The 12934-nt window shown below is 27.2% G+C and overlaps 2 protein-coding genes across 2 annotated transcripts in view; one reads left to right on the plus strand and one right to left on the minus strand.

Moving 5' to 3' along the window:
• LOC126902315 (DNA-directed RNA polymerase subunit beta''-like) overlaps window positions 1-12934 on the plus strand; it is a 45127-nt gene that overhangs the window by 16424 nt on the left and 15769 nt on the right. The window lies entirely within an intron of this gene.
• LOC126902762 (uncharacterized) overlaps window positions 1-12934 on the minus strand; it is a 64412-nt gene that overhangs the window by 2384 nt on the left and 49094 nt on the right. Inside the window, exon 2 of the transcript XR_007703319.1 lies at window positions 984-1226. The gene's annotated coding sequence lies outside the window, so the exon portion shown is untranslated. The remainder of the gene's footprint in view (window positions 1-983; window positions 1227-12934) is intronic.

Below are 12934 nucleotides of genomic sequence, written 5' to 3' on the forward strand. Positions count from 1 at the left end.
AAAAAAAAAAAAAAAAAAAAAACACATTATAGTAAAATTAATACCTTCTCAGCAATGCATCGAAGCTAAAAAACAACAATGAACAGTTTTTATACCTACTCAAATAGATGAGGTAATGAACAATTTTTTTAATATTTAATAACAATCTACTAATTCAAATAGTGGATACATATCGAATATTTTGATAATTATTTTCGATATTTCACACTACTTAAAAAATTGGATGTTCAAATAATATAATTAGATGAGTATTTATGAGTAGAAGAAAAAGAGATTAAGATGGGAAAATGTCTAAAAAGTTCTTTTTCTTAATTCCAAAAAACTAAATTTTTTAAATACATTTGCATTTGATTGTATGCTACTGAATACTTTATTTTTATCATTAAATATCAAATATTAAAAAAAACATCGAATAGTTTTTATAGCTACTCAATTACATTAGGTAACTTTTAATGTTCCTAATATTCAATAATATTACACGAATTCAAAATAGTAGACAAATATAAAATATTCGATATCTCCCATCACTAGAATTTAATATTAGTAATAGTAATTTTATTGGACAATTACGTTTTAAAAAATTGGACGTTAAATAATATAAATTCGATTTGTTTTTATAACTTTTCTGAAATTATTACATCATATTTAGTAAGAGTTGTACAAAAATTCAGTTCCATCAACATTAACCGAATTTGTGCATCTTTAAAGTTCAGTGTGAGTGTCAATGAAAAGAATAAAGATATTTCGAGTATTATTTATTTTGATACATCTTAAAATGTTTAAAACTTGAGCATATTGTATTTTATAGTATAAAATATCAAAAGAAATTTCTCAATATAATAACAGTTTTTAAATTAGTAATATGATTATCGTGTTAAAAGATTCACATTGTAATGCTTAAAAAATGGAAAAAAATTATAGCATTATAAATAAGTATTGATAAAGTACAGTATTCATAATAATAACAATTTTAAATATCTCACCTTACTCATTGTATGGCCAATAATCAATCATATAAAGAGGTTCATAATTTGATTGATGTTTAAATGATTCATTTGTATTGATATCACTTTCATCATTATAATCTTTTAGATCCTTTAAATTAATTTGTGTAATATTATTTTCTACATTTTCCACATTTTTATAATACCCTATTTCAATATTATTCTTATCATTCGTACTAATATTGTATATTTCAGAATGTAATTCAGTATTACAAATACGATCTAAAAGAAATAAAAGGGCGATTGTAGATGTGCAATAATTACAAATATTTGATGTATTCAACAAGATGATAGTGATTTCTAAATTAAAATTTTCATCTGCTTCAATTTTTCTTTATAATTATATTTAATATAAATTATTAAAATAATTTTAAACAATTAGGACAAAATGTTATCCTTTTTAATTGTTGAAATCTTAGGCATATTTGTATTTTTCCGGTTAATATTCTATCAAATAGTTTACTCACCACAAATTCTTTCACCAAAATATATAGAATTGGAAATGTTTCATAAAATATTTATGTACTATATTTAAACCATAGAAAGTAATAAAGATATAAAATACGTAATATTAGCATTATGTTGAACAAATAGTGTACTTCATATCAATTGTTTTCACAAATTAATGTTAAAGAATATTCTAACAAACTTTTAGAAATAAAAATATATAATTCCTTAAAAAAAATATATTTAATAAAAAATTTCAAATTTATTTCAATATTATGAATTGTGAAATTGATATTCTAATTCTACAAAATTCATTGGTTTAATTATAATTATAAAATATTATAAGTATAAAAAAAATAATTAAATAATGATCATTATCATTAATTCAAAAGATTACAAATCGTATCTTGTAGAAGACATAACTCTCAAAAATTTAGTTTAAAATATTCCGTAAATACTCCGTGTTTCAAACATATGGCAATGATTTTTTTACAATTATTTTTGAGTTAGTATTTTGCTTTTGAATAATTTCTTAAAATTCACCATTATCTAAAGATTAGCATTGAAGAGTTTCTAATGATAGTGGTTTTAATTACTATCAATATCATCTATAATAGTCTCAACTATGCTACTACGTCCATTCTGTGCCGCGATCCCACTGTGCTAGGTTTTTTTAGCTTCGATGCGAAGCTGAGATGGTATTAATTTTACTATGATGTTTTTTTTTTTTATTTTTTTTTTTATTTATTTTATTTTTATTTTTTTGTGTCTGTGAAAGCTCAATTTTTGCTCTCGCTGGACCGATTTTGATGAACAATATGTCAAAAGATCACAAATCGTATCTAGTCGAAGATATTACCCTCAAAAATTGAAAAAAATTCCCTCGTTCCCCACAAACGGAGGAAATCTCCCAAAGAATTACAAATTTAAAAATCGCTAATTTTCGATATTTTTTCAATTTTTTTTACTTAAAAGTGCCATAACTTTTTTAGAAATGATCGAATCAATATAACTTTTTTTTTTTATAAATACCTTAGATATTTACCTATCATTATATATATTTTTGTGAACATTTGACCCTTTAACAGCCCACAGAAAGGGTTTCAAAATGGTAACTTTTGCTATTTGCTTTTGTAAATATGCTATTTTTGTATTAAAATTATGGGTTTTGTATTTTATTTTAATAGAAGTTGATGTTGATTTTGCAATTATCCATCAATTTTTAAAATTAAAAACTATCTACAGATTTGCATCGAAGCGTTTCTTATGATAGTGATTTTAATCACTTTCAGATTAAATCTATACTGGACCTAACTATGTAATGTCTCCAATATGCCGCGACCCCACTGTGCTACCGTTTTTTTTTTATAAATCTAACCCTTTACCTACCCACAAGAGGGATTCAAAATAATAACTTTTCTTTTTTTAGTTAAAGTAAATTATTAAAATTAATTCAGTTCTGGATATTTCAATTGTAGAATCTTTTTAAATACCAAAAATTACTTAGAAATGACATTATGGTTTCTATTTAAGTGTTCTATTACGATAAAAATGCAAAAAAATAATGAGTATTTCTGATAAATATACTGTAAATAGTAATTATAAAATTTCCTGACTGCATATTAATCTTAAAAATAACATTGTTTTAATTCTCATAAAATTTTCTATTTAATGATTCATTCTAGTCAACGAAGGAGTAATTTTGGAGAATAGCAGAAAAAATTCCCAACCAATTTTTTTTTTTTTTTTTTAATTAGGCAATTGGTGGATTATTCCAAAAGCAACATCAACTCTTATTTCTTTAATTATATCATGATTAGTAGTTCTTTGATTTTAAAATATAATATTTGAATATATACTAATTATAATTATTAAATTTAGTATGAAATTGATATTCAATATTGTAATTTAAACGGAGAAATTATAAAAATAATAAAGAAGTTATATTTTGCTTTACTTTTACGTGTATAAAAATTTAAAGGGCTTGATACAATAATTATCAATAAAAACTGTTTGTTACTATAAATGAATGCACTGGACTTCAAGAAACTTTCATCAGAAGCAAAAATATACTTTTCTAAATCAAATTTTCNGAAACAAAAATATACTTTTCTAAATCAAATTTTCGCGTTGTTTTCAAATCTGTAATTAGACTTTATCTATCAGTTCTAATTTTTTTTATTATTACTAATTACATATATAAAATTATTAAAAGAAAAAAAAAATTGTTTTCAAATTATTATCGATTTGATTTTTAATATGTTAAAAAAAATCAGTCCAAATTTTCATTTTTAACCTATTTTTTGGTTCTTTAAAGTTGATGAAAAATTTTTGATAAAGATTTATGAAAGTTTATAGTAAAATAAATTGAATATATTACCATAACTTTTAGCTCAATTACAAGTTTAAAATTGACATCTAGGCCNTATTACCATAACTTTTAGCTCAATTACAAGTTTAAAACTGACATCTAGGCCAGTCAACAAAGGAAAAATTTCTTAAAAAATTCCCAACCAAATTTTGTTTTATTAATATTTGAATTAAAATATGTATATTGACATACTAATAGTCCTCATTGATTGAAATTGAACTTTTTTTTTACAGCCTCGCAAAAGTTCAAAAATATGAGCTTATTTAATTTTCTCAAAAAATATTTAACTTACAAAAAAAGTTTCTTACAAAAGTTGTTTAAAAGACAATTATAAACAAAAAAATGATCTTATATTTTTTCATTTAAACAAACATTTTTCGAGTTACATTACATTTAATGTGAGTACAAAAATTTATATTCCATTTTTTTCATATTACGGTTGCTTTTTATCATGTAATACATTAGACACAATGTTATAAATGCATATGTGTGTATGTGTGAGTTAATTTATTTATTGTATCATTAAACTGTAGTGTATATTAATATACAAGCAATAGAGTAGGTAATTGATTTGACACTATATTGTTTAAACCCAACTAAACGCTAAATTGTACATTCCCAAACAACAATCATATTATGTCAATTGCTACCGGAATTTCTGGTAATCTTTTTCTTTTTCTATGTCTTAATCCCAACTACTTGGGGTCGGCCACCCTTATCCTAAGATTCCACTTGACACGATCTCCCACATCTTCTACGCTCACATCAGCTGTCCTCAAATCGCATTCAATAGCATCCCTCCATCTCTTTTTTGGTCTTCCTCTATCTCTTCTTCCTTCAACATTCATTTCTATAACTGTTCTTACAGCTTTCGATTCTTCTTTCCTCATACCATGACTAAANTTTCCAATTCATCTCTAATCATAACATAACCAAACCATCTAGGTCTATTTTCTCTCATCTTATCTACGATTGACGCTATACTTATACTCCCTTTTATATGCTCATACCTTAATCTATCTTTTCTAGTCACTCCACTCATCCAACTAAGATTTCTCATCTCTGCTACACTTATTCTCTGCTCTACTTTCTTATCAACCGCCCAACACTATGAACCATACATCATAGCTAGCCACACAATTTCATACTAAATTTAAAAACTATAATTAGTATTTATTCATATATTATATTTTAAAATCAAAGAACTGCTAATCAGGATATAATTAAAGAAATAAGAGTTCATGTTGTTTTTGGAATAAACCACCAATTTCTCTATATGAAACACTATCTACAGATTTGCATCGAAGCGTTTCTTATGATAGTGATTTTAATCACTGTCAGATATCATCTATACTTGTCCCATCTATGCCTCGTCCACACTGTGCCTCGACCCCACTGTGCTACCGTTTTTTTTTTTTTGTCATATTATTGGATTACTTTATTTAACTATACATGATAACCCGATGACTACAGAACATATCTTAAAGTATTTAACAAATACATTGCAGAAAAAATGTATTTAAATAATAGAATGTATTAAAATAAAAATACATTTTTACTTACCTAAAATTCTAAAACCAATAAAATTTTTAAAATTTGAAACATTATAAGATCGAATATTAAAACTTTTTACAATAAAATCAAAATAATCATTCCATTTTTTCAAATCGGTTATATATATTTCAACTTTTTCCATGATTTTTTCTAATTCAGTTATTATGGCATCAGCGTTATTTTCAGTAATTTTTTTGTTAGTTAGAACTATATCACTAGTAAAGTACAGTTTACTGTTAATGAAGAAATTCGAAAGTATTTTATTTAATTTATAATTATGATTAATATCACTTTCAGATAATTTATTACTTGCAATATAATTATTTAAGGTATTAATAAATCCATTTAAAATTATGCTTTGCATAAATGGCCGTTTATTATCGTACATGGATAGAGAAACAATATCTATTATATATTTCATTATTTGTTGACCCATTTTAATTATTGTTTTTTTTACCCAAAATTTTACACTATCTGAATATTCTAAGGATGCAACTTGAATTAAGGTTAAATAGTTGCGAAGAAGAATGGCTATTGGTCGAAACGTAGCCCCAATTACCGTAATTATGTATGCTAAAACATCCTTAGAAGTAAAATCATATTTCATATACTCAAATATATCTTGTATAGTTAAATGAGTACCATTAGTGCATTTAAAGTTAAGTCGTGTGAATCGCAGTAGATTTAATTCTATGTGTTGACTATTATCTATTTTTATACTATTGTTCTTGTCGGTCAGAATCTGCAAGGTCATTATATCGTAAAACAAAATATTTTTCGGATGAAAACGTTCGTATGAATTCCGTATTAATGTTAACTTAAAATGGGTCAATATTTTTTCCATGAGATCATTGTTTATTTTTATTAGATCAGTAATATTATATTCATTTTCATTGATTGGTGGATTGCAAATAACCTTATTTTCATGAAACGGCACATTAAAGCAATGTACATTTATGCAATATGTTAGTTCTTCTTTAACTGCAAAATGTATAATCTTATAGCCTTCTAATAATTTTTGAGCATCATTTTTTTCATCATCATCAATTTTAGCAATCATATTTAATGAGCCAGAAATGTTATTTAAGTACATATTTACCGTGATTAAAGTATAAGGAAACTTTTTAGAATTATTGTATATCAAGTCCTCCAAAAATATCATAATTACTTTATTATGTGTTTGAAGTGCTTTGCCATAGTTCATAAGATTTTCTATTGTTAAATGTTCTTTATTTTTTTCGAATTGTAACAAAAATCTTTCATTATGATTAAAAAAATTTAGAAAATAACGAGAATGCGAGCACTTTAAGTAATGTGCTAAATGACATAAACTTACTTTTAAGGTTATCATTAACATGAAAAGTAAAAAGTATTTCATCGTGCAATTTATTTATGTTAGGTTGATTCCTTGAAGATTTTAATTTGAAAAAAATGTATACACTAGTTTTAAAAAGTATTTTGTGCGTTAATTTTATGAATTTTTTTGTACTATATTTGTTAAATTATTCATTGGAAGGAAAGAATTAATTATTATTTACATTTACTTGTTCATCATTCAACATATTTACATAATTGTTGACGTAATAATTGTATCTATATACTAAAAGTTAATTTACAATATTGAAAACGGTGTTTTTAGATCTCTCATATACTAAGTTTTTCTATATATTAATATATATATTTCTATATATTAAAATTTTATAAAATATACAGTGACGTATTTAGAAATTTTTAATGGGTGGGATACAAAAAATTTTCTTGAAATAGGTACCATATTTTTTTTTTTTTGCTCATAACTTTTGTTAACATTTTTTTTATGAAAAAAAAAAAATATGTTATTTGTTTTGCATCCATTTTTATTAATAAAAATATTTATTTTCATACAATATATAACTCTATATAATAATCACTTCAGAAATTGATGATAACATTAACGGGTGTACTGTGTGTGCGGGTGTCAAATATTGTTCACAAGACAAAGATTTTTTTAATTTTTTTTATTAACCAATTCTCCATTTTAATCGGTTACTTGACTTTTCATCAAGGAACTTAAATGTTTTGATTCTTGCATCACATTTAACATGTCCTATTTAAGAATTTTGTAGACGTCCTGCAGTTGTTTTTTCTTCTATCATATGCTCTAATATTATATTATGCAACTCTTCTGGGTGTCCAGGGCATATCCAACTATTTTCCAGCGTTTTGCTCTAATACCATTTAAAAGTGGGCATTTTTCTCTCACAGTTCTAAGTACTTCTTCATTTGTTTTCTGTTTTATCAAAATTATCCTTTCCATACGCTTCCAACATCACATTTATAAGGCTTTTAGTTTTTTCTTTTCGGTATCATTTACTACCCAAGATTCACAACCATATGTTGCAACACTACATTCATATGTTTTTATAAGTCTCTTCTTCATATTAAGGTGTAGCTTTTTTGAAGAGAGCAATTTATGTGATTTACAAAAGGCTGTTTTTGCTTAATGTTATGCGTTGTTTGAGCTCGCGAATGCTATTATCACCAGATGTGAATTTGCTCCCTAGGTTTACCATTTCCTCTACTTGCTCTAGTTTTGGACTATCTATATATACATCAGCTATTACTTTCGGGTCTCTGGCGCAGCTAAGATCTTCGTTTTTGCACTATTTAATTTTATTTCTGATGATTTGAGCATTTCATCCATTTCTTCAACTGTACTCTTTATGTCACCTTCAATCTCTGCTATTACCATAATGTCATCGTCAAATCCTATCATTGAAACTATTTCTCCAACAATTTAGTCTTGTTAGCTTTGCTGTCACTATATCAATAACTTTTTCGATGTAATAGTTAAAAAGTGATGGTGATAACGTACTCCCTTGTCGGACTTTTTTTTTTATTTGAGCGTTAGTTGTGATTCTCCTTTTTTAATGCAAGCTGTCTGATTCCTGTAAAGACTATGGTGATTCTTAGGTCTTGTTATTCAACATTTATTTCTCGTAGTGTGAGCAGTATTTTGTTTCAATTTACTTTATCGAAAGTCTTTTCCGGTTCTTAGAAGGTCAAGTATATAACTTTATTTCTATCGATCTTTTTTTTTAAATTAACACTCACAGTCTTAGAATTGCTTCTCGTGTACCTTTTTGTCTTGTATATTTAAGTAATGTGCTAAATGACATATACTTACTTTTAAGGTTATCATTAACATGAAAAGTAAAAAGTATTTCATCGTGCAATTTATTTATGTTAGGTTGATTTCTTGAAGATTTTAATTTGAAAAAATTGTATACACTAGTTTTAAAAAATATTTTGTGCGTTATTTTTATGAATTTTTTGTACTATATTTGTTACATTATTCATTGGAAGAAAAGAATTAATTATTATTCACATGTACTTGTTCATCATTCAACATATTTACTTAATTGTTGACGTAATTATTATATTTATATATTAAAAGTTTATTTATAATACTGTAAATGGTATTTTTAATCTCTCAAATACTGAGTTTTTCTATAAATATTCACACTAAAATTATATTTAATATACAGTGATGTATTTAGAAATATATAATGGGTGGTGCACAAAAAGTGTTCATGAATACATAAAGGAACCATAAAACGACTTTTTTTTGTCATAACTTTTGTTAACACATATTTTAGATTTTTTTTATTAATTTTTATATATAAAAATATTTCTTTTCATACAATATATATTTCTACATAATAAACACTTCAAAAATTGGTGATAACATTAACGGGAGTACTGTGCGGGTGTCAAATATTGTTCACAAGACAAATATTTTTTTAATTTTTTTTATTAACCAATTCTCCATTTTAATCGGTTACTTGCCTTTTCCTCAAGAAACTTAAATGTTTTGACTCTTGCATCACCTTTAACATGTCCTATTTAAAAGTTTTGTGGTCGTCCTACAGTTGTTTTTTCTTCTATCATACGCTCTAATACTATATTATGCAACTCTTCTGGGTGTCCAGGGCATGTCCAACTATTTTCCAGCGTCTTGATCAATACCGTAGATGTTATTCTCCTTTTTTAATGCAAGCTGTCTGATTCTTGTAAAGGCTGTAGTGATTCTTAGGTCTTCTTATTCAACATTTATTTCTCGTAGTGTGAGCAGCATTTTGTTTGAACTTTATTTTATCGAAGGCCTTTTCCGGGTCTATGAAGGTCAAGTATATAACCTTATTTCTATCGATCTTTTTTTTTAATTAGCATTCGCAGTCCTAAAATTGCTTCTCGTGTACCTTTTTGTCTTCTAAACCCATATTGGTCATTTTTTAAGTACTGCTCCATTTTTCCTTTTATTCTTCAAATATTATTTTTTTAGACTCAGTGTTCTAAACTGTCCACAAGAATTAGCTCCACTTTTCTTTGGTATAGTTACAATTATACTTTTACAGTAATCATCCAGAACATCTCCTTTTTCATAAATATATCCCAAATTAGTTTGTATAAAGCGTCTTTTATCTTCGTACTAACACATAATTATGCAGTTATATTATTAGTTCTAGGTGCTTTATTTTGTTTCAAGTCATAAAGCGCTAGCTCAAATTCTGATCTTAAAATTAGTAGCCTCATTTCTACTGGATTTGTTGTAATTTCTTCCAATTTTTCTCCCTAATAAAGTACACCCTTTCCATCGTTATATTAATCAACATAGTACGAGGTGTGATCAAAAAGTAAGGTGACTTTTCAAATTTCGCGGGCTACTTCCGTTCGATCTTAGATTTTTTTTTATGTCATGTTGGTACACTCGTACCGAACATCTGTACACAGTTTCAAGTATATAGCATATTTAGTTTGTTTTTGACAGATACAAAGATTAGACGTATTTTGGTGTGCTCGGCGATTTTCTGCTATCAAAAAAAAAATGGATCAAAGAATTTGCATCAAATTTTGTGTCAAAAATGGAATTAAGTGTTCTAATAGACTTGAAATGTTGACAGTAACATACGGTGAGTCCGCTCTGAGTAAAAATAACATTTATAAGTGGTACAAGCTTTTCCAAGATGGCCGAGAAGATGCCAATGACGAACCTCGCTCTGGACGTCCCAGCACGTCAACAACAGATGAAAATGTTGAAGCAGTGAAGAAAATTGTTTTGGAAAATCGACGAATCACTATCAGAGAAGTTGCTGAGGATGTTGGCATATCGGTTGGCTCGTGCCATGAAGTTTTTTCGGATATTTTGGGCATAAGACGTGTGTCAGCGAAGATTGTTCCGAAACTGCTTAATTTTGACCAGAAGAATCGTCGCATGAGCATCGCTCTGAAGCTGTTGAATGACGTCAATGATGATCCTGATTTGCTCAAAAGGGTCATAACTGGTGACGAATCATGGGAATATGGTTATGATATCGAAACCAAAGTTCAATCGTCCCAATGGAAAAGCCCAGGAGAGCCAAGACCGAAAAAAGCACACCAAGTTCGATCAAATGTCAAGGTTTTGCTCACCGTTTTCTTCGATTGTCGTGGCGTAGTGCATCAAGAGTTCTTACCACAAGGTCGTACGGTCAATAAGGAGTATTATCTTGAAGTTATGCGTCATTTGCGAGAAGCAATACGAAGAAAACGTCCGGAATTATGGAAAAACAATTCATGGCTTTTGCATCATGATAATGCACCTGCTCACTCATCGTTGCTTGTGAGAGATTTTTTGGCCAAAAACAACACCACAATCATGCCTCAGCCACCATATTCACCGGATTTAGCCCCATGCGACTTTTTTCTGTTCCCAAAACTGAAAAACCCTATGAAAGGACGAAGATTTGCAACGATTGGGGAGATAAAAACTGCATCGCTGAAAGAGCTCAAGGCTATACCAAAAAGTGCTTATCAGAAGTGTTTCGAAGATTGGAAAAAGCGTTAGCACAAGTGTATTACATCTGAGGGGGATTACTTTGAAGGGGACAACATAAACATTGATGAATAAATAAATAGTTTTTCATAAAAATATCAAGTCACCTTACTTTTTGAACACACCTCGTATACGCCGCTTTTTTTATAGCTGATTTTGTGTTGTTCCATATTTTATTCAAAGGATCATCTACGTTTCCTTTTTGGTATTAGCGATCAATGTGGTGTCTATATTGTTCTACAACCACTGCTCACAATATTTGACTTGATGTACTTTTGGTCTTTGTGGTTTTTATACCTGAGTTTGCATTTCACCATTACTAGATTGTGATCACTGTCATAATCAGTAGTTGGGTATGTTTTACAGAATTTCAATTGGTTCAAAAAGCGATTTTTCACTAGTATATAATCTATTTGGTAGCGGGTAATATCGCCTGGCATTTTTCATATATATATTCTTTTCTTGGGGTTTTGAAATATGGTGTTTGTTATAACCATTCCATTATCTCTGCTGAACTCTACTACTATTTCGCCTTTTGCATTTATTAAGACAACTATATCGAATAACATTTCATAAACCCATGTTATTATCGATAGCCAAATATAACTTTTTCTATCATTAAATTACGTAAATCATTACGATTATGTACGTGTAATGCATAATGCATTACGCGCCTTACATTTATCAATGAAAAATTTATAATCTGTATTTTATATTACTTGTAAAACAAACAAATAACTTATCTGTCATAACATGTACACTGTTCAACACAATTTCTTATTATTTACATATATGTCAATTTATTCATTATTAATTGTGCAATCTTAATATAATAATCTTGTAATGTATAATTTAAGACAATAAACTAGAAGCGGTGACAACAATATCCCTAGATTAGAGGTACTATCACACACTATAAAAATCACTGAAGGCCTTACAGAGTTCAGTTCGCTTCTGTCGAATTCGAATCTGAAACAATTATCTGCCACGACCCCGTGTTGTTGTTGGCTGTCTTTTTATGCGTCTTGCTTATATACAGAGATCGGATATTATAGCACTAAAAATAGATTTTTAGCACTTTAATATGCACTTTAAAACACCACAATATGGACTATAAATAGCACTAAAAACATAAAAATATGCAAATTACAATTTCAATACAAACTTTTTTTAATAATAATTTTTTTCAAACACAACTATTTAAAACAGCTTATATGTTATAGTTGAATATAGTATAGTATATATATACTAGTATATTATTAATGTTTTAATGAATTTATTTTAAATGAATTTATACTATTTAATTAAAGAATTACACTGAATAATAATGTGTGTTGTGATACATTGAACTTTTTGTCGGAATTAACTTAAATTTCACAAATTTTACAAAACAATACACTTGCATCGATTGAAAATATATTAGGATCAAATTCATTAATATAAGATTGTAGCCGACTCGATAAACATTGTTTTACTTCTGGCATTTTTAAAACAATTAACACACCACTTTTCAAATAACGCAGATACAACACATAGAAATGATGATTGTGGTACACTAAAAATTGTAGTCTAAAATAAAAACATTGTATATGTAGGTAATATGAAGATAACACCAAGACCTATTTAAATAGGATGATGACTATAATAGTAGTACGTTTGACAGGAAATGACCAAATTATTGTAAATGATATGAATTGTATTATC

Source organism: Daktulosphaira vitifoliae, unplaced genomic scaffold (genome assembly GCF_025091365.1).
Source record: "Daktulosphaira vitifoliae isolate Bord-2020 unplaced genomic scaffold, ASM2509136v1 Scaffold_1, whole genome shotgun sequence".
NCBI classification, from domain to species: domain Eukaryota; kingdom Metazoa; phylum Arthropoda; class Insecta; order Hemiptera; family Phylloxeridae; genus Daktulosphaira; species Daktulosphaira vitifoliae.